The sequence below is a fragment of the Toxorhynchites rutilus genome, chromosome 3 (genome assembly GCF_029784135.1).
Source record: "Toxorhynchites rutilus septentrionalis strain SRP chromosome 3, ASM2978413v1, whole genome shotgun sequence".
NCBI classification, from domain to species: domain Eukaryota; kingdom Metazoa; phylum Arthropoda; class Insecta; order Diptera; family Culicidae; genus Toxorhynchites; species Toxorhynchites rutilus.
The window spans coordinates 57,992,478-58,016,544 of record NC_073746.1 but is presented as its reverse complement, the minus strand read 5'-3'; the positions used below and the strand labels follow the sequence as shown (position 1 = coordinate 58,016,544).

The following is a 24,067-nucleotide window of genomic DNA, read 5'->3' as shown; positions in this document are numbered from 1 at the left end:
TAAATCCAAATATTAAAAGGAACCTTTTCTTTTCTTTTCAAAATAAAGAAAAGCAAAAGAACTCCATGTTTCTATGGTATCCTATATACGCACTAGTGAGGCTTATTAAAAACAGTAACTGTAGAATTTAAGAACTATTTGAGCATAGAATGCATAGCAAACATCAATGCATTGCTATCGGATATAGTGTTGATTTATGTCGTTGTATTCGTTGACACGAAACCATGCATAACGCGGCAACCCAACTTAACACCTTTCACATCCGAAGTACTGGGCTTATATTACTCATTAAGTTTATTTTCAATTAAGGATCATAATGGTAGTCCCAAGTCCCATTAAAAGTGATGGGCAGAAGAAAAAAAACTTTGTTAGACTTCCAAAAATGATTCAAAATATGATACAGATGTCTGAAAGCTGTTTTTTACCACTCTCAGATAATCTATGAGTTTTAGAAACTTGCCAAATATGCTGTCCTTTTGTTTCGATTTCTGTGATTAATGCGCTTTCTGGGCGTTCTCCGTGTGAATCGCATTAAGACTTGTACAGGATACATGAGAATTGAAAGGTTGGTTTTAATTGATACTAATTTCATTGAAATTGGCTTTATTTGAAAGATAATTCTTTGTCATTTTATACGAATAAAATTTTCGATATATTGCTATTTTAATGGCTAGGAGGAAGTCAAATCAGGAATAGCAACTTTTGATAACTTTTCACAGCAATGGAGATCGTTTACCAGGACAAATATTGTATATTGTCGTTCATGTAGCAAATATTGTCTTCCAAGGCGTGAATTGTTCGCGATGAGCCGCGTGGACCAAAGACTTCACATAGCCTCACAAAAATAATCCAACGGTGTTGAATGACATGATCCTACAGGGCAATTCAGAAGTCCGTTACGTGGAATCTTTCGTTCACTTCTTTCAGCGAATCAACTACGACGTACAACCGAACATGAATTTTCACTAGTTCTGAAGACATTGACAAACTATGGGATGGACGGCAATCTGCTGCATTTTGTGAAAAACCTTAACGGGAGCATTTGTGGTCATCCTTGAAGATAGCCCTCCATAGACTGCTACACTGTCTTGTTTTCTAAAAGATACCAACTTGTATTTTCAAGGATTGCGAAAATATTGCCGTGTAAAATATACTTATTTTGTTGCTCAGAAGCCTCTAGAAGTACGCGCTGGTCATCTCGATCATCTCATTTCACCTTTTTCACTCGTTTACAAAATAGTCCCAAGGCTCTGATTCACCTAAAAAACAACATTCATCAAGCGATCATAATCTTCTGTAGACTGAAAGGTTTATGCTACATGTATATATTTCGAATGTTATATTCCACTGCGAAGAAAACATACATATAATACCTTCTAATTGAATATTTAATGGTTGGTTTTTGCGCACAAATTTGCAGTATTCATAGTCATAGTCATCGCTGTGGAAGTCATTCAACGACAGAAATTATAGAATGTTCGGTATTTTAATATAGTTAAATTAGCAGTCCCCGCCTCTCGTATTTTTGTTCCGGAGATGAGTCATGAGAGAAAAAGTTATTTGAACTAAAAAGCAGGCTACCTGTTTTATTCTTTTGTTATTCCGAATCGTACAAAAATAATCCTGACTGATTAAATCATTAATGTATCGATGACGTCATTTTAACAATAAAATTCACAGGGAAACAGGATGTGTGATAGAATAATATATGTTTCTTGGATAGCGTGTTGTTTTCGGTGACTATTCTAGCAAACTCATTAGAAGAAACGGTTACGCATGTATTCGTAAAAAATAAAATGAGTAATACATGCGTAATTGTGAAATATTGTAGAATATTCTTAAAGGTACTAACGTTCCTTTAAACATTAAAAGTTGATCTGAAAAATTTAATGGAGGTGATGTGTTAAAATTTTTCTTCAAAAATGTGAAACTATTTTATTTATGAACAATATTTGAAAGCAAATTTATTCTTCCCATGTGACCTAAATTTACTTTATAGATGCTTAACATTTTAAGAATTATTTGAATACAGCTATTCCAATTCATCAGCATTCATCTGCGTTCGTTTACAAAACATACTACATGCCTTAGGAGTTCCAAACTAGCATTGCTGCATGGTACCAAGTATTCTTGTTTGATCTAAGTATGAATGCACGCACCAACATATCCGAGCAGAGCTATACAAACATCAACCTACACGTACTACCACTAGCGATACCGTTGGCCGCTTGCGGTTGATAGCTTGAGTTGTACGGTGCTCATATCGATTCATCCTACGCCAACACACCCATATACTGAAACGATCGTTTGCTCTCTTGCTCGTAACTGAGAGAAAGAGAACGCGCACGGCCTAAGTCTCTTGCTCTCCCACGATGACGTACCGCCGAACCACTCTCTTTCATTTCCTTCTGATTTTGTATGCAGATCAGTGATGCCATGGGCGTATTATACCGGTAGGCACAATTATATGTTCATGGGTACTGGAAGCGCAAGAAGAAAAGTCTTGGTAAAAACGGATACAACTTTGTTTTCCTGTGTTATGTTGGCGTGGCGAGGAATCGATACATCGTCTATCCAGCGCGTATGTGCTAAGATAAACATCTTCCACCAAGAAGGGAAATCTATGTTGAGTATGCTTCTGTGTCACTGCACTCTCTTATGCGGGAGGCCTTCAAGCAAAGAGCAATGTGCGATGGTATGCGCATAAACTGCATGGGGTCGTTTCGCGGCGCAGAGCACTCGGTAAAGCCGTAATGTTTGATTTCTCATCTCGTTTCAGCATTCTTCCGTAGACTTTGTTTTATCCACACCCACTTATGGGCTACCTCTTTTCGACGCCAACTCTAGCATCAGCGCAGCAGCTACACATGGCTATAAGATTCAACTTTCCAACCTTGGTAGGTAGATAGGTCATCGACAGAGGAAAACTTCCTCACCCTCCAGCTGGGAGTCTCCAATGATGAAAGTGTCTGGTTTATGTTTGCTGCTAGGAGGTAGCAAACATTGTAGACAATAAATCGAAAGCCAATATACATGAGCTAATTGTGATGAGTTATGCTTTGAAACATATGTGAAACTAGCGTTATGTTCTACCAGTAACCACGATGCGATAAATTTTCCAATACTTTTTTTTTTATTTGGTAGATATTTTGCATAATCTGAAAGTTAGAATTATTGTTTTCGTCTGCTGCCAAAAGATTAAAGTTGGTTCTGAGTTTCAAATACATGTTGCAATGTTTTACTTGGTTTTCAGGTAACTTATTGAGAATTTCTCAGGAGGTGATAAAGCAACGATTCCCAAAATTTTTACCTAAGCTACCCTCTTTGATTGCAATTAAGTATTATGCGACCTGTTGAAAAACATCAGTTATTACGTTGGGTGAATGAAAACAGCATCTTTGAAATACTTGTTGCTCCTCCAATTTCAAAATCTTATGCTAATAAAATTATTGTAAAACGAAATCGGCTGTTGTAACTGTAAGTTAGATACCGAATTCATAACAAGAGATTTTGCAACAATGTCAATCTTATATCGTCTTTAACGCTTAATTTGCCTTTTCTCTTAGAGTTTATTTAAAATAGTGTTGAGAATGCCTTCTCGCAGCAGGATGATTATCTTGCGCTCAGTTCAAGGAAATACCGCTATTGCATTTCCAGGTAGTCCCGACAAACAATATTTTTCGATCAATGATACGAATCAATACTTCTATGGGGGTGATACTGCAGAGCCTTTCGAACATGGTAATGTATACATAACCGATCTTTCGGCGCTAGTTCCTGGTCTTTGCCTTTGCAGAGACAGAGACAGAAACAAATATTTGTAGATTGTCTTGGAGCGTAATTGGTTTGCTTGCTCTATAGCTTCAAGTTTAAAGAAGTCATATGTACTAGAATATCTGCATGGTAAGTTCTAAACTCAGCCCCTTACTTACTAGAATCAGCAAGGCAATATTTTTATCTTTGAACTTCACAAAACAATTCGGTTTTGTTCTTCAATTCAAAAGCTCGCATGAAATGGTACTCATGCGAGCTTTTACTCAGCGCAGAAATGAGGAGCTCATAATCTTAGGTCATTCCTTCGAATAAACCAAGATAAACGAATATTCAGAGCCTCAGATTTTTGGTAGTAACAAATATTAAATAACGAATCAAGCGTTTCGGCAGGGATTAATTTGCATGTCGATGTGTTATACAATAAACATCTTGAATATATATTTCTTTTTTTACTGAATTGATCGTTACTTACTGAACCATCAGCAGAAAAATTGAAAACAATATTGATTTTAGATATGATATCATCAGATTTGATAGTTATTTCCAAATCTCTTCAGAAATAGAACTCTTTCACAATATCCCCAGGTGGAACGTTCTTTGATAGTTTCAAGAGTTTCAAACTAACGAACTAACTAAACGAACGATGAGCATATGTTACTATTTCCTAATGTTTATCTACGAAACAAATTGGCAAATTCCAAAATAATATAAGTTTGATCGAAAAATAACAAAAATTTCTCGAGCTTTATATTCATAAAACTGTTATCGTCAAAAGCTATCAAAGACTGAACACGAAAAAATCCGGAGATTTCGATATTTTTCTGAGTATTTTTTTTTAATTTCACTGAATCAAGGCAAGACTTTTTACAATCACAGCATGCATCGGTTGTCTGGATATGTTTATTTGTTCACATCATAGCTTCATCGGAGACCGGAAAATCCCGGTCTTTTCGCTCGTGAATTAGCAAAATTTTTGAATTTTCTCGAAATCTACGGTGTGTGACATTCTGAAACGTGCTTCCGTGGCCGAGTGGTTAGCGTCAAACCTAACATGCCGGGGGTTCGGGTTCGATTCCCGTTCTGGTCGGGGAAATTTTTGTTCAAAGAAATTTCCTCAGACTTGCACTGTGGTCACGCGTATTCTAGAGCAGGCCACTCAGAATGCATTCAAGGCGTGTTATTTGGCATGGAAATCTCAACTAAGTACTAATGAAAATGACGCAAGTAATACTACGTTGAGACGGCGGAGTTCCTCTAGGAACGTTAGTGCCATATAAGAAGAAGAAGAAGACATTCTGAAACGGTTCGGGGAAATTCTGACCATCGCCCGAAAACCCGGATGTGACAGATCGGCAAAGCCAGCGGATCCTGAAACACATGTCATGTGTGATCTTACGTTGCGTAATGGAAAACAATACTTTTTCTGTGGACGAATTTTTGTCGTTTTTTACCATTGGCTTCTTGTAATACAGGGGTTTTCAGATCTTTTTCTCGGAGGAGGTGTTTTCGTAGCCAAAATATTCGACGGAATACCTGAAATCAATAAAAATAAATCTCGCGTAACTTTTAAAAACGATCGATCTACATAAGTTAATAACTCAACAGTAGAAGCATTTCCCGGTGTATTCGTAGATGAGAAGTGCTAAAGGGAATCCCGTTTATCAAATTATGTGGCAAAACTGGCGCCAAATCTGTCTGCAAGGAAGTGTTTATGGAAAGAGAAAGTCAATGAAGAGAATCGATCAAAGGAGATAGGCCTTTTTCAAAAGCTACGCGAGAAATATTGTTTGCGTTGACCTTACAAAATTTGTTTCGATTGCGCATCGCAGTTATACGACATCTGGCCCGGAACGAACAAGGTCAATTTGCTATCAGGTGACGTCCAAATTGAACTCCTATTGAAATGACAGGAGCCGACATATCGGGTTTCCCACTGATATTTTCCCTTTGTTTTCCCCTGAATTGAGTTCCCCACTGACAGTTCTGCTAGAGATTTTCCTAACTATCTTATCATCAATCATAGCACCCGACTGGCTATCACAATGTGCCCAGTGGAACTAAAAAGTACACCCACGGTCGAGTGGTTAGCGTCACACATTATCATGCCGGGTGTTCGGGTTCGATTCCCGTTCTGGTCGGAGGTTTTTTCGTCAAAGAAATTTCTTCCGACTTGCACTGTGGTTACGCGTATTCTAGAGCTTGCCACTCCGAATACATTCAGGGTGTGTTGTTGGCTTAAGAAATCTCAACTAAGAATTCACAAATGACGCAAGTTAACACATACGTTGAGACGGCAAAAGTTCCATTGGGAACGTTAACGCTATTAGAGAGTGGAACTGAAAAAACATTTTTTTATCTTTCAGTGTAGTTTATGAAATATTTCACTAATCAATGAAATATTTCACTTACATGACAGCAGGAACGCTCCTCTTTATTTCGATCTCCAACATGTTTACATTCTTCTTCAGTTTGGTAAAATGGCGTCGAATCAAGTAGAAGTATGCAAACGCATTTTGCGCGAACGATAGCAAAATCCAATACTGTCGGTACGCGATCTCGCCAAAAAGCTAAAACTGCCGAAGAGTACTGTGTTTAGTGTGTGCAAATCGTTTGACCAGCGCTTAACTGTGGATCGGAAGGTTGCAAGCGGAACAAATCGAAAAGTATGCTCCCGACAGATGGGCCGAAAGGTGGTTGCCATCATCACATCCCAACCTTTCAGTTAGAAATGTGGCTCGAAAGGTTGGAAAATCAAAATCATATGTACAAAAAGTGAAGCAGAGGCATGGACTGAAGGCGTACAAAGTGAAAAAGGTGCCCAATCGTGATGATAAGCAAAATTTCACTGCAAAAAACCGTGCTAAGGTGCTCTACACCCAGTTTTTGCAAAAATGTTCATGCACCATAATGAACGATGAAACTTATGTTCTCTAAGACTTCAAACAGATTCCGGGTCTCGCTTTTTATACTGCAATGCGAAGGAATGCCAAAAGTACTTGGTTTGGCAGGCCATATGCAGTTGTGGCCGAAAATCCAAATCTTTCGTTTCTACCGGCACTATCAACAAAGATGTCTACGAGAAGGAATGTCCCCAGGAGCGGTTGCTACCATTCGCAAGAAGCCACAACTCTCCAGCGTTGTTTTGGCCAGATTTGGCCTCTTGTCACTATGCAAAATCCGTCGTGGAATGGTATAAATATGTGTCAAAAACAGCAAATCCACCGAACTGTCCAGAACTCCGCCCAGTGGAAAAGTACTGGGCTCTGATTAAGCGAAAACTATTCGAAACTAAGAAGAAAGCGAATGACATTAATGATTTCAAGAGGAGATGGAAAAGTGCCGCCGCCAGCATATCTGAGGATACTGTACGGAACCTAATGGCAGATATTCCCAACAAAGTTCGTGAATTTTACAGACAACGTAATTAACATCGAAGTAAGCTTTCCTTGTTTTAGATATAAGTCTATTTTACTGAAATAAACAATCGGTTTTGTTGTATTACGTGAATTTTTGCTTTACTAGCATCATCTTGGTGTCCGAAATTTAACGTGGACATAACGATATAACGTACATTTTACCAGTGCGAAGAAAAACATCATGAGATAGGCTGGCTTTGTCTTCTAATTTATTTTATTTAATAACTTTACTAAAACAGCAACAAGAGGCTACGTTTGTGAGTTCATTATTATGCTTCGATATAACGTACAAATCGATACAACGTACAATTTTGAAAGTGAAATGTACGTTATATCGAAGTTACCCTGTATATCGGTTTGGCATGGAATGGCTGTATATATTATTTATTGAATTACTCCGAAAGTAATATGAGTGCTAAGAGTTTATCTACAGGTCGGACTCGATAATATACAGACTCGATTATATGTGATTCGATTATATACAATTTTGGAAAAATTTGAAAAAAAATAATTTTTCTTATAATTCAAATATGACTTATTTCAAGAAAAATGTAACCTTTCCGCGTTAAGGTGAAATTTAAGTGGCTATTATAAGTAGAAAGGGTAAAAATGGTGATTTTGAATTTTTCACCAGGAATTGCTTATATCGATATTGTAGCGAAATTATGAAAGATATAAGATGGGTGTCAAAGTGATTTGATTTGAGAGTTTTAATTTATTTGATAGAAACAATCAAGTTTAATATGAGTTTTCGGGATAAAATTAATGATTACGCATTAAAAATGACTAACTTTTCAATTTTAATTTCCAAAATATTATTTAATTCCACTAATTTAGATGTTCCATTACAATATCCTCTACTAAATTTTCTCATCTTTCAGATGAAAGCAAAACAATTGGCTTACGTAACGTACTTTTTAGTGTAGTGCCAGTTTAAGGCAACAGAGTCCGAAACAAAAAAACGTTCTATGACTCAGTCATTGTTGAAATTCGAACATATACGTAGAAAGATTTTTTTCATCAAATATGATCATCTATCATCTCCTGAGAGATTTTGGAAAAAAAACATTTTTTTCACGTGAGAAAGGTGTTTCCTGACTTTAGGGGGATGAATCAAAAATTAAATTCTTTTTTTTTTAAATTTCCAATAAACGAAAAATATATGCATAAAAAACGAATAAACAACATTTTTTTGACTCGATTATATACAGGATTTGATTATATACAGTGAAAAGAAATCGGAGACTGTATATAATCGAGTCCGCGCTGTACGTTACATAAATAACAAAATAACCAGTAGTATCTCATGTTAAAAACCGTAAAAATGCTGCACTTTTAAATTTTCATACGATGAGATACCGGCCTTTCAAAAACTATCAAGGGTTTTCAAACCATCCACCGCGATGTATTATCAATAACCGTTTTCTTCAATAAGTCTATAGGAAAAAAGCTAAGCATGAAAAACATTGAATTAATATTTTATTGCCCCTCGCCAGTGAAGCAAGATGCACACTTGTTCAGAAAAAAAAACATAAAATAAAAGCAAGAAGCAAAGCATCGTGAAGAAAGAATTCCTCCCAAAACTTTCAATTGATCTGTATTCGATTCGCTTTACCAGTCACATTCGTTCTCACGCTCTTCCACTGTGACGATGACAGAAAAAAATCCCCCACAGAATAAAGAAATCGAAAGTTAAAAATAGAACCAAGCGCAGTGTGGTGAACACTGCAACAATAGAATGAAAATTTCAGGTGTGCAGGATATGTACGAGCAGCGCAAAATAAACGCTTCGTCCCTATTTTCAACCTGTTACGTAGTCTTGCTCGAGACCCAATCCCGAACGGTGGAGGATAACAGAAGCGGATTCAAATTGTGCTCTGCCGTTGCGAAGGAATTGTGTATTCTCAAGTCGCGCGTCGTCTTCGAAAAAACGGGAATGCAAACAAGCCGCGCACATATGAATGAGGGGAGATATTTTTCTCCGGAGGTGTTATTATAAGAAATTGAGGAAAAACGAACAAAATTCAGTAACTGATCGTTGCCTTTACTTCCCTCCACTCCCTTTTCCAACAGAGCCAAGATCTTGTTTTCTTACTTTCGTTGCAATCCAGCAGCGTTGGAACCCTCGAGTTGTGTTGGTGTGGAGATGTGTGGGTAGATGACTCTTGTTTTGATTTCAAATTCTTTTTATAGTCATTTCTCTCCCTCTCGTCCCGCATTTTTCACCCCTCCAATAACCGAACCCGTATTCCAAGTGAGCCTGCATCAGCCGCCAATGTAGAGGCGCACTCTCCCATCCGGATTCCGTCATCGTGGTTCCCTTGCGCTATGCCGTCATTTGGTACCTTTAACTTTCAACGAGCTTGGAATGGATTCATTATAAATTCAATATTTAGATTTGTTGCCTATTTGGGAGCTAGCTATTAATTCTTCTAATTCAGTGCAAACATATGGTCATCAACAGGATCAAAAGTGCTCTGGAGAACCAAAATTTTACTTTCCAATTTGGTTTTCTTAGTTATCTTCATAGAAATTAATCGTTAATCGCAAAAATTAGCACCAGCGCAAAGTGCCATGAAAGAAATACAAAATGCATAAGTAATGAATTGAACACAATTTTGAGCATTGCGACAAATAATGTAACACCAAGACCTGAGCACTTATTACGACACTAAATTGAGGCTCTTTACAAACCACTATCAAGTACAAGTACCACGCTTTCAACGAATGCTTGTGTCCGACCTAGAGTAGCGGGGAGAGCTCTTGCACAGCATCCAGCAGCCACGCGTTATTTGTATAAAGGCGGGCATGATGCTGCTGGTTGGCGTGTGGTTGTGGTTGGTTGTTCTTCAAGTGCAAGAGTCATTTACCGCGTTGATGATCGCTATTGCCATCACCATTGGTTTTTCTTCAGCTGCAATTCATCCCCGCATCGCCTCGTCTGTTCGCTATGCTGCACGCATGCATCGCGATGCCGCTCCCTCTTAGGCAGAGTTCTCAGAGGGGCGAACCAGTGGTGGTTTTTCTCGAATGGTGTAAAACAGCGAAATTTGAACAGAATCCATGCTCATGCTCATGCTCATGTTCTCAAGGAATCCTTCAAACAAATTTGGATTACATGTAAACATTTTGAAGACCCCTTGCTTCGCCTATCGCCGGCGTCTTCAGTAAACCATTAAACGGGGCTCCCTTTCCATGGCTGCTTCTCGAATTAGACATTGTTCTAATGTTCTTCCCTCAGTCATTCCCACACCCAAAAAACTAGAGGGCCAAGAGCGATCTCTTACAGTAGGCTCGGAAACAACTCACGGCGCAGTGCGCACCGTCGAATTGTTTATGTCGTTCCCGATGAACCGTGGTGGCTGGACAACCGTGGCGAACCCTGCGACGGGAAAAGTAGAAACAACAACAACGAAAAAAGGGAAACAAAACAACAGAGCCTACAAAAAACAGCATATCGAGATGGGTGAGAGAGCTTGCCCTTCCGTAACGCGCGCGCTGTCTATTATTTTGGACCGGCAGCATAAATACAAAAGGCATAAAAATATGCGATTATGTGCAGCGTTGTGCTTATTTCTCTTTAATTATTTCGTTCTAAATACAGTACATTGTGGGATCGCGGATCGCGTAGAGGGCGGGTTGCGCAAAAGTTACCGAGAATAATGGGTGCAGTGTTGAGCTCGGGATGTGAAGTCATTACGAGCGGTGCAATATTGCATTACACGGAGCGTGGACGCTGCCGCCGGTTCATGTGTTATGCTGGTAGCGGGATAGCATGGGAAAGTGTGGGGCGCTGGTTTAGATTCGAGACAGTGCGGGTTCGGTCAACAGTGGTGAATTATAATTATTTTTATATGGACAATCAAAAGTATATTTCTATATATAATACTGGCCAAAACATTTGCAATTTAACATTGATGGAAGAATGTCTGCTCGTAGGGAACAGATCGACATTTCATTCGCTCAATGTTCAATCTTTGTATGTTAGACTCACATCTTCATCACATTGAACCAAAAGACAATTCCACTCAACGCAAATTGAACATTGGCAACATAGGAAAGGCTCATAATCAGGACTCAAGCTGTCAAGTTTTGCGAGAGTGTGGCTCGGGATGATTTCTATGCTTATGATTTTCTATGCGAGCAATCTATGCATTTGGTCATAAAAATCTTTTTATCTTGAGGTTCTTTTCAAGAAAATCTGTATTGAAAGTTTTTTATTATAATTGTTTGGAATAGTTATTATTGATTTGACGATGTTGATGGTATTCACGTTGCACACATATACTCTTAATATGCATCATTGAGAAATAATAGAAGTTGAACCGTTACCGGGGTATGCTTTTTTACATTGAGTTAAGTAAATTATCTCACTATACTATATTCTCGAAAACACAAACATAAATGTAACAGTGGTTAAGAATTAATAGGTAGCATAATAGGTAGCATAATAGGTAGCATAATAAGGTTACATGGAATAAATATTTCATACAGAAAATATGATAGAATGAAGACATTCCTAAATCGGACAATTGTGTTCTCGAGTTTTGCTCTTATCAACACTTTCGGCGATCTATTTTTTTTTTGTATAGATAGATGACGATATAGGAGTGCGTTTAACCACATTAAAATCCATTTCCACTTTTGAACTAAGATCAATTTCGTTACCGCAAACATCAAATGGACTAACAACGCTTGTCAATATGTAATTGTAGAACACATGCGAATTGAATTTTTTCGAATTTTCCCATTTTCCTTCAGAGTTACTCCTCCCCCCCCCCTAAGAGAGGAGGAGGAGTAACTAACCACCATAGAAACATTTATTGCACCCTCAAGCCTTCATATGCCTAATATGGTTTCATTTGCTTGATTAATTCTCGAGTAATGCAGAAATTTGTGTTCCATTTGTATGGCAGCCCCTCTAAGAGAGGGGGAGGAGTATCTAACCACCATAAAGGGTGTGTCACATCAAATTGCATCACGGAAAAAACGCTGTAGAAATTCGCCCAGTAGTCCGATCCTTTTGAAATTTTTAGACAGTAAAATAAAAACTATTAAGGGGGTATTCTAGTCTAGAAATCTGAAAAAATCGAAATTTTTTTTTACCATATTTCTGTAGTTTAGGCATTCAAGAATATACTCTAGAAAGGACTTATCAAAAATCCTATTATTTACCTAGTTAGAGCCATCTTAGTGATGTGGTATCTAACCTGTTACGGCCATCACAATGAACTTCAAACGCGTTTCTCTCGGAACTAGTTTTTTTTCTAACTGGCGTACACGATATCTCAAGTTCTACTGAACCGATTTATGTCAAATTTATATGAAAATAATCTGCATACATCTCTCTATCGCATGAACCAATAAAAAATTATAACTTTTTAATTTTACTATTTTTAAAAAATCGGTAAACGCAAAAAAAAACGTTTTAAACAGCATTTTTGTTTTCAAACGGCCGCCATTTTGTTAAAACCCATGTTTTTGACTTGTCCGAGGTTCATGCCATAGCGACATCTTTACTGATTCAGAATCTGTTCGATTTTTTTGTTTCAGATAACCAGAATCGTGTACGCCATGGCACAACTTTTTTTTGAACACCCTCACTTCACCAGCATGTAACTATTCTAATTATGAATATTTTTTTTCCGTCCTATTTTTGTTTTATTGTTGAAAGATAGATAAACGAATAATGATATAATGGATAGTAAAAATATTCTTTGTTTTATTTTTACGGAGTTCGAAAAAACGTCCGAAATTCGTGTCTCTACACTAGAATACCCCCTTAAACAACTTTTCGCATTTTCTTTTTATTCATACTTCGAGCCCAAGCCCGTATGCTCGCACCTTCCTCTTTACCCCGTCCATAAGGTTCTGTACAACGTCAGGTTGTAGTTTTTTTGAACAGAAATCCATTTTCTCTTGTAGTCCGCCTCCGATTTGACAACTTTTGGGTTGTTCGGAGGGCCTGCTTCATAATCGCCCAATATTTTTCTATTGAGCGAAGCTCCGGCGCGTTGGGCGAGTTCATTTCCTTTGGCACGAAGGTGACCCCGTTGGCTTCGTACCACTCCAACACGTCCTTTGAATAGTGGCACGAAACGAGATCCGGCCAGAAGATGGTCGGGCCCTCGTGCTGCTTCAATAGTGGTAGTAAGCGCTTCTGTAGGCACTCCTTAAGGTAAACCTGCCCGTTTACCGTGCCGGTCATCACGAAGGGGGCGCTCCGCTTTCCGCAAGAGCAGATCGCTTGCCACACCATGTACTTTTTGGCAAACTTGGATAGTTTCTGCTTGCGAATCTCCTCCGGAACGCTGAATTTGTCCTCTGCGGAGAAGAACAACAGGCCCGGCAGCTGACGAAAGTCCGCTTTGACGTAGGTTTCGTCGTCCATTACCAGGCAATGCGGCTTCGTCAGCATTTCGGTGTACAGCTTCCGGGCTCGCGTCTTCCCCACCATGTTTTGCCTTTCGTCGCGGTTAGGAGCCTTCTGAACCTTGTATGTACGCAGGCCCCCCCGCTGCTTGGTCCGCTGGACGAATGAACTTGACAAATTCAGCTTATTGACGACATCCCGGACCGAACTTCTCGGATCACGTCTAAACTGCTTAACTACGCGCTTGTGATCTTTTTCAATGACGGAGCATCCATTTTTGCCGTTCTTCACCTTCCGGTCGATGGTTAGGTTCTCGAAGTATCGTTTTAGTACTCTTCTGACCGTGGATTGGACGATTCCCAGCATCTTACCGATGTCCCGATGTGACAACTCCGGATTCTCGAAATGAGTGCACAGGATTAATTCACGACGCTCTTTTTCGTTCGACGACATTTTTCCAAATTTACGAAAAATTGACAGTGAAGCATGGCCAACGTGATCTATACACTCTTATCTGATTATAAGCGAAAGCTGAAGATATAATTCCTAAAAATTAAATTTCTACAGCGTTTTTTCCGTGATGCAATTTGATGTGACACACCCTTTAGAATCATTTATTGTACCCTAAAACCTCCACATGCCAAATTTCGTTCCATTTGCTTGATTCATACTGGAGTAATGCAGAAATTTGTGTTTTATTTATATGGCAGCTCCCGTTTAGAGAGGGGGAGGGGTCTCGAACTATCATTAGAACCTTCCCCGACCCCAAAAACCCCAACATACCAATTTTCATGTCGATCGGTTCAGTAGTTTCCTAGTCCATGAGAATCAGACAGACAGACAGATATCCATTTTTATATATATATAGATTTGAAATTTAGTTGTTCAACCGTTTGACGATTCATTGCAGCAGATTGTTTTGAAATTCATTTTCATCAGTTCAGTTGCTGATTTAACAGCTTCAATTCCAACGCAGATAACATAGCTTCTTCAAATGCTGTCCAATATCTCTAAAGTTTGATCATGCAACTATTTATTTAATATATTGTTCTGAGCATACATTACTCAAAAGAGTAAAATAAACATCTCTGGTTTCCAAATTTTTCTGAGTTGATTCGGGTGTTTCAGTCTGTCAGCTTATTATCCAATGGCAAAAAAATAGATCAATAGTTCAAAAAAAGTAAAATGAGATTGGTCAAACATTAGCCACCTTGTTGCGGGCGAATTCAGAATTGTCAATGGTTTAAGCTTTAATATTACCTGAATTCAGTTAAACTCATTTTGTTCACTTTGGGTTATGCGAAAGATGACTATCAATCAAACTTATTTTGGACGAATCGGGATGGGTTTCAGCACAAGCGTATTCACGCATAGAGTGCCGAGATGTGCAATTCACCACAAGTAAACTCGTAAATCTTTTTGCTACGGGCGAGCCAGGAAATTCTCTTCACCCACAATGACTAATGTACCGTGGGATTAAAGCATTTCATTTGTAGTTTATAATCTATCCCAACTTAACGAACTTAACGTATGCATTTTGGATGGCGATGAAAAAAAACTACAAAAGATCTGTCTCTGAGATCCTCCATTTGAGATTTCCCCAAAAAAAAAATTCAAACATCGCGGGTTGTTGGAAGGGTTGACGATCTTTGATACAACGTTTATCTTTATCTCTTCCAGTGATCTATTGCCCTAATTGGCCGAAACCAGACGAGATCAGACAGATAGTACAACTCTTTCGCGTGATACTTTTCGATGAAAGCGGCAACTTCCGGCAGGCACTCCGTATAGTATGTCTTCCCGCGAATGTTGATCTTTTTTTTTCAACCTTTCCGATATTTTTTGTTCGTAGAATTTTTTTTTGTAAATTTGTTGTCCAGTGAACATTGATTTTAATCTCACCAAAAACCACCCGATAAATTTCATAAATTTTAAGTTTTCAAATTAGTGTTCGTAAATTTAGGAGAAGCAGTTTAGTAAGTTTGTTAACTACAAGTTACAAGTTACAAGTTCATTACAAGTCACAATCCAATTTGTTCACAGAGAAAATTGTGATGAAATTGGATGGTGACATTAGATCCAGCTGAAGTGTTCTTTTGTAGAAGTCGGACTACTACCAAGATTTCGATTAAATGCCAGAGTGCAACCGTGTTTTTTTTGCGATTTTTGCCTTGGACATTCTATATATATTTGACGTCTTATCTTATTTCCCTAATTTCGGTCCCCTTCCAATCGTCGCCGTCGTCCAGCGTCAAGTAGATCTTGTCATCCTTTGTAATCACGACGTCGCTCTTCGTCGGAAAGATGTTTACAACTAGCATCTTCAGGCTCTCATTCTGGGTTAATAACTGCTGTTCAGACACGGTCGGCCTCGACAAGGTACTTCTTCACCGTTTGGCCGGTTGCTCTGACTTCTCGGCCCAAGCTACGGAACGATTGGGCCACATTCGGGCGTTAGCTCACTACGTGAATCGAATGCGTATAATGAATTATTCTCCTTTTGCCGATAATAGGCAAAATTCACGTTTTTATCGTGCAGGTCTTGCTACTATCAATTTATGTAATTGTGGTCCAGGATATCATGATATCGAGTTTTATAATGTAAAAAATGCAATTAACTGACTGTTGATTTAAAGGTTCGTTTTAACTGGCTGTTGATTCAGAGGATTGGTTGCTCATTGGCTTTAATTTGATATGTCGATCGTCTGAATCGGTTCAGTAGTTCAAAAGTTATGATTTTTTGAAAAAAGGAATTGGGGAAAAAGGGGGAAAATTGATTTTTCGGACCAAATGGAAATGGTCACCCTAATGAAAAAATGAAGAAATACGGGTCTTATGATTTGTAAGAGGGATTAAACTACCACTTTTCACGAAAATTTTAGAACCACTATATCGGCTTGGCATGGAATGGCTAACTTCACCGTTTGCGGACGTTTTATATGGGTGTCATACTGGTCGGAATGAATTTCCATTGAAAGAACATATATCACTGCATGTATCATGAAAGATTATGAAGGCTAAATAAGATCTGTTTATTTCTTGTGAGTTTTAAATATGCATTTACTGAGCAAAGTGTTTTTATATAACAAATATATTTTATAAATCTCCTCCGAACCATCTACCTACGGCTCTCGAATAAAGTTAATGAACCTACAAAACATTCCACCATCTTTCGTACAGATTTTGGTACTACCCCCCTATTCATATCGTAGTTTAAAATAAAATTTGAATTACTAACGTAGACGGTGCCGCCTCATTTCATCCTTTCAACAATAACTGTTGCATCTGAAGTATCATAGCTATTCAGCATCGTGACTATCCTCTTATGCTTCCTCGCTAATTATACTGAGTACCGTTATCCATTATTAATAGAAGCACCATATTAACTCGTGAACAGGTTCACCAGACATAAAGATTCGTTAAGAATACGTCTAAATTGATACATGGCAGAATAAAGTATAATATTAGTATGATTCCTTGCTGTGGTGGCTGAGAGCAGACAAGCGATCGCAAAGAGTTAATATACATCACCTGGCTATAAAGTTATTACAACCCCCAAACAATATTTCGGACAACGTGACAACGTAGGATAAAATGCTATTTTTATCCATACTATATTTCTGTAGTTAGGTTTATATATATGTGAATCTTTCATTCAAAAGTAGCACTGATAAATGATAACTCTTTGTCCTGTTCTGCATAATTAATTAAATAGACAAGGGTGGTAATAGCGTTGATGGTATTTTATGTACATTTTTGAACACCAATATAAAAAAATCAAATGGTGTCGAGTATCTCGTATCCATGTTAAAATGTGGTTCCGGATTATACCTCATCCTATCCGTTGAAAGGATATAATTTAATATAAAGTAAAAATAAACAAATTTTAGAACAATGAAAAAAACTCAATTCAAATGAAAAGTACGAAAAGTACAGATTTTTGAACAATGAAAAAACTCAATTTAAATGCAATTACTACAAACAATCCCAGTCCTACGTCAAGCTCCCATCCATGCTTCTAGGCCCAGACCCATCTATTTTTTCAATTTTATTTCTGTACACAACAGTAATTTTGTGAGAAATCACTAAAATCTGCCATTAACCGACCATATAGGCTTGCATTATACAATAATCGGATCCACGACTGTTTCAATCTTAGCTTCAAAGGGTGTTTTTAGTCTGCACCCACAACTGGATTCATTCGCTTCGAATCTCTCCACTAAAGATGTTGGCCATCCACTTTTCGATGAGCTTCTCATGTACTCCAACGACTCCCAAGCGATCTACCAAATTATTTCCTGCCCAGGTTACCGAAGCACCTTCATCCAAAAAAAAAACAGGATGGTGATAGTTCTCCCCCTACAGTGGAGACGAACCAATAGTTTAAGCTTATACTGTACTGATCCGTGTTCGTGGCATAGCTTTCAATGATCCACAACTTTCATCCCGTCAATGAATCGGCATCCATCTTGCCTTTAGCTCTCTCAAAATTAATTAATTGTTCAATATATATGTTACACTCGATGTCCGTAGCTCCAGCAACTTCACGTTTGATCAATTGTCTATCATTCATAATTTCTCGTTTCGTTCGTTACCGCCAGTCTATTAAATGCAAAGCGAGATGACGGGATATTACAACTTCAGTTGGTTAGCTAAATCCTAGTCTTAGGGTACGTTCGGGTAGCAATACTGTTCCCGTACAGCGCGAAGCGACAATTCGAAGCGAATTCGAACACGGACCATCGTATAGCAGATAGTAACAAAGACCCCCGAATGACTTATGTTGACAGAGAAACAAAAACTCATTTCCAATTGAATGCGATGGCCGATGGCTCCATGACTATCCTCAGTTGAATATGACTTTTCCGAGCCCTGTTCAGACCCATCACATTTATCATACACTGCGTTTCACAACTATAGAAGCACTCTAGTTTTCTGGGTTTCCAGAGGTATGTATGAAGTCGGGTAAATTGAAGTACATAGAGTAGAATACAATAACTATCTTAATTTATAAGACTGGCCATTTGGACTTTAATGTTGTGTTCGGGCGCGAAACATTCAAAAAACTAAAATAAAAAATAAAAAAAGAACCATATGGAAAAACTTTCGCTGTTTTACAAAATTAACGTCCATTTCACATGAATTAAAATAGGTTTCTAAGTCGCAGGTCATCTTCAGTTCTCAATCAGTTCAAATAACTCATTCGGGGTGGTTTCGACCAAGCTGCGCCATGTTGTAGTGTGTATCTCGTTCTACGCAGAGGATACTGAAAGTGAAACCTATGGGTTTCACTATTTCAGAGGAACTTCACTGATAAAAAGAAATTCAAGTTGAATAGAATTTCTTCATACTGGAAATATTGACGGAACGTGTCTTGTAATTTATCAACTCGTAACTTTGCAGGCGGCAGTTTAATGGTTTGAGGAAAATATTTTCAAAAAGGCCTGGTTCAGATAGCTTTTCATGAATACGAATGCACAGTAAGAAGTGCAATGAAGTACTTCGGTATCATTTACTGGTGTTTTTGCGTCAAAAACACCGTTATAATTGAGTAGTTTGGCATCAATTTAAATAATCTGGAAGGTTATGGCATGGTTTAATGAATAGGGGCTTCAGATGCTGGACTGGTCAGCTTGTTTACAAGATCAAAACCCTAGCAAGAACTTATGAGGAGTGATCATACGAATAGTAGATGCAACTTACAAGCAGTATGAGCGATTTGAAGAACCTAAACGAGCAGTATCCTCTGCGTAGAACGAAACACACATTACAACATGGTGCAACTTGGCCGAAACCACCCCGAATGGGTTATTTGAACTGCTTAAGAACTAAACCTACGAATTAATTCATGTGAAATAGAGGTCAATTTTTTAAAGGAGTGAGAGTTTTTCCATCTGTTTCCATAGTTATGAAACATTGGAATTTTAGTTTTTTTAACTGCCGCGCCTGAGCATCGCAATAAAGTCCAAATGGCCAGTCTTATAAATGAAAATAGTTATTGTATTCTACACTATGTACTTCAAATCGACCGATCTTACGATTCGACCTCTGGAAACTCAGAAAAATAGAGTTGTGAAACCCAGTGTATGTTAAGAAATTGTCCAATCTGAAAAAGTTTTTGATGGATCAGGAATTGAATCCAATACCTATATCAATATTGGCCTCGAATTTACAAAATAATTCCCGCTTTACTAGATACCCGATATCGGTCTGCTCATGTTAACGTTTCCAGAGTAGAGTTTCCAGAGCTCATGTTAACGTAGTCCAGAGTACTAAACAAACCTTGATCTAATTCCAGTCGATATTTCAAGCCCTTCTTTCAACAAAGGTTATAAACGTGTCGACCTAGATTTGTAATGAGATTTGCGGCAACACAGAAAAATCTCGAACTTATCCTTCTTTATCATCGATAGTTCCAGGATCAGCGAATGAATGATCACTCAAGGGTGATCGAACACCATCCTTAAGATGATAATAACGTTGGTCACATCCCTCGAATGCATGAAGCAAATTTCAACAGGGTTATATGCCTTTTCTAGATTCTAGATTCTAGATTCACTGTGTTTCGACCTTGATCGGTTGAGTATTTTCACTAACAGCTCGCTCGCTCGCTTCTTTAATACTTCAGATAATCGAGAAAAACTTCTTGGATTGTGTTTCTTTTCTTCGAAGACACGTTCTAACTTCAGCTTCATGAACTACAGCTTCAGTTGTGCCCGAGATGATGCTTCAAAATATACTAGTTTTCTAGGATGCTAGGATGTCTCACCAGTCTAATTACACACATTTTCCCACAAAGTATTTTATTACTGCACGATGTTCTATATTTCCATTTGAAAACAATACTATGATAAATCTATTTTCATTAACATGTAAGGAAAAACATTTCAACATTTCAACTGATCAGTTTGGTCTCGAAAAAAAGTCAAATTAATTTATTGATAGATTCGCGAAATTCTTGCATCAATCGATATGGACACTTCCTAGCAATCTATAATATAGAAATTTAATTTCATAGATTTTTTTTAGAATAGCGTTGAAATAAGAGCTTCTAATTTCCCATACAGCGGAAGTGAGTTGTTCCAAATGGTCTATCTTGAGGCGAAATTTTTAGTTCAAGTTTTCCAAATTGGAATATTCCAATACTAGAGGCGAATGAACGGAGAGATCAAGTTCAAGTTTCTATAATTCTAAACATCATCATAATCATCGTCATCATTTGTACAGTCCCCAAGATGATTCCCTAACACGAACTACAAAATCGAGCAGCGTTCAATCATTCACGATTTTTCAGTCACAAGGCGATCATCGAGGCTTTCCAAAAGATCTTTCTTAAGGCTGAGCTAGTTTTAGTTTGCCTAATTGGCCTTTTTCAAGGCTAGAAGCGAATGAAGTTCAAAATTCTCAAGTCTCTGTTTTTTTGACAGAGTTTCGAAAGAAGAGAAGAGAACAGAGAAGTTTCGGAAGTTTTAAAATTGAGGAATTTCATGCCAACTCGACTAGTCACTAACAGTACTATTTGCTGGGAAAAGTTGTGGCTGTTGGCTTCCGATGTATGGATGACTTGTTGGTAACTGTATGAATTATTCATGTAATTATTGTCAGAATTAAAAAAAAAACATTTTTCGGAGAAGTATGAACTACAAGACGAATAGTCTTTCATAGTTTAAGCCTCTTTAATACGAAAATGGAAAACCTTGAGCTTCAAAAGAAAAGAAAGGCATCTCCATTATATGTAAAGGCAACCATTTTTCAATTAAAAACATTATTAGCTTTTAAGCATACCGCGTATTCCAACAATTCTGCTTTGAGTTTCAGTTTGGTACTCGAATCTACTACTGGCGTAAATAATGTTCCGCTGCCCATGGTTCCGTTTTTTTTCTCAGTTGAATTCATTTATACGAATTGTTAATAAACTCTTGTAAGAAACCCTGATCTAGATATATAGAAAACAAAATTGCGAACGTAAACGTTGTTCGAATAACCAATCAAATTTCCCATTTACAGATAACATAGATAGCAAAACTTATTCTCACAGTATTCATCAATCAATTTCGTGATAATTTCTCGTTAGAAACTATGACATATATGACTATGACTATGAGAAAACATAAGGTTGATAATAACAATTTTTTACTAATATCGTGCGGCTTCTAAAATTATTGAACATTCAAACGCATATTTTAACCTGTTATCTTTCTCAAGTATCCATAAAAAATTATCAGCTCGAATTGGCTCTCCATAAAAATCATGTTTTTATTAACATCTGTAGAAAGTTTCGATGCAAAAATCAAACCGTTCATTGTCGCAACAGCTGACCGTCATCATCGGCTCGGATCAACAAAGGAAACCGCAAGCCGTACCCTGTTGCATATTGCACACGTTCGGAAACATCGTGTCCGCAGCAACGCATCGGACGACACTCGAACCGCATTCCACGCATACATATTGTTGTGTAAACGCTACATAAATCGAGTACAAGCGCATGTTTAATTGTCGACAGATGACGCCATCGAGATGTACTATTTTAATAGTGATATACATCATTGCTTGAAAGGGACGCGACCTTTGGCGGCTGGTGGTCAGTTGATTCATTCGATCGACTCGAGTAAATTCAAACAGTTTACTTTAGCAACCCTCTACCACACATAGGAGCCTCGCATTCATCGACGGGTGGGGGTGAATTGGAACTATGACACAGAGTTAACCTCCCACGATACAATGAGACCTATTGAGCAAGTGCAAATCACACGACTCCATCGCTGCCTCCCACGTGTGCCACCTCCGCTGGCATTCGCCTCCAATTCTACTTACCCATACACAGTTGAAAAATTTAGACCGCAGAAACGGGGGATGGCTTTCATCCTCGCCAGTATGGCCTGTGTAAAACGGAAGGCCCCCATCTGCGCACAAGACTCGAAATTTCTGCCAAGGTACACGCTGCCACCGGCTGGACTTTTCTCCGCACGCGAAAAGCCGCTGTGAATTTTGCGAAACTTTCATCGGCGTGTTCGGAACCGGCGCGACAGCGCGCAAATACGACCATCAAAACATAGATATATGCAACCCACGGCGAATGCGTCGTCACGTTTAAATTGCTCTCGAGGAGTTGGAATAAGCGTGAGGATGTGGTTTTCTAAGCTGCGGGATGTGGCTACATGTTCTTTTACGAAAACCAGGAGGCATATCGAAATACTTGTTACAGCTAGACACTTAAGAAATATTATTCGATTTTACCAAAACAGTCTGCAAACAATACTACTCAGTTTGACCTTTGTCGCCAATGCTCGACAAAACGTAGGGAATATAAGATATTGATGTGCATTTAAAATATCTATTACTGTAGATCAAGAATCATGACTAACGATTGAAACGAAGTGGTTTCATAAAAAAGTAGGAAAGTCTGTACCTAGACCAACAGACGGAAACTTGACGTAGGACTTAGAAGGGAATTGCTTTTGAAACAAGTTTTTGTAACTGTTCAAAAATACGTAAATTTAACTTATTATATGAACTGAACATATATAAACATTAAACGGCTTGAAAAAAAATTAGTGGTAGAAAGATTCCGGAACCATTACCATATACCACGGGTACGCTTCATAGAACTGCAATCGCGACGGTGGAGAGTTGTTTTTGGGAAACCTGAGAAGGTTACCGAGATAATTCTTCTAAACCAATCTGTGATATATTGTGCTATTCATTGTGCGTACTCATTATCGAATTTCAAATGCGACAGCCGAGAAACCTGAAAAGGTAACTGAGTTCTCTCCTATAAAATCCTAAAAAACTTCGACTAGGTGATATATTGTATTACACATCACGGGTGTGCTTCATAGAACTCCAATCGAGACGGCGCAGAGTGGTCCCTGAGAAAATGGGCGGCCAAAACCCAAAAAATGAAGTTGCATAAAAACACAAAAATCCTACAGTCCCTTATTCTAGGATGTTCAAGGCACGTGTTTCACCCCATTCCATGTTCGCATCGTTGCTCTGGCAACGCGATAAGATACCAGTTTCGCATGCTCTCCGGTGCCATTATTTCGCGTGTGTTTTTCTAACATGTGTTTTAGTGAAGTTTTTAAACGATTTTTTTGGCTCAAAAAAAGTTTGCTTTGTTGACCTTTGTTGAAGTTTGCTAACCGTTAACCTGAGTGAATCAATTTTTTGAACCATTCATTCACTCTTTCGTTCAGCGCTATCCATTCCAGTATCAATAACAAAATTCATGTTCTGGCATCTATATTAAAGTAGATAGAACAAAAACGTTTCCTAATATGTATGGATTGTATTTTATTTTTAATTATTAGGGAAAGAAAAGATGCTATATATTAAATATGATGATGTGTATTAAATACGAATTTTACCGTATTGTTAACCCTTTGCGGTCGTTAGTCTGCTCTCAGTCACCATAGCAAGGAATCATACTAAAAACTTCTGTCAACGATGTAATTGTTTACATTATTTCTAAGCGAATTTTAATGTCTCGTGAACTTTTTCACGA

General features: G+C 38.1%; 1 long non-coding RNA gene across 1 annotated transcript in view; it reads right to left on the bottom strand.

Moving 5' to 3' along the window:
* Positions 1 to 693: 693 nt before the first annotated feature.
* LOC129779064 (uncharacterized) overlaps positions 694 to 24,067 on the bottom strand; it is a 48,505-nt gene continuing 25,131 nt past the window's right edge. The window contains exons 2-3 of the long non-coding RNA XR_008743554.1: positions 1,155 to 1,259; positions 694 to 1,095 (exon numbers count right to left, since the gene is read on the bottom strand). This is a non-coding gene — a long non-coding RNA (uncharacterized LOC129779064). The remainder of the gene's footprint in view (positions 1,096 to 1,154; positions 1,260 to 24,067) is intronic.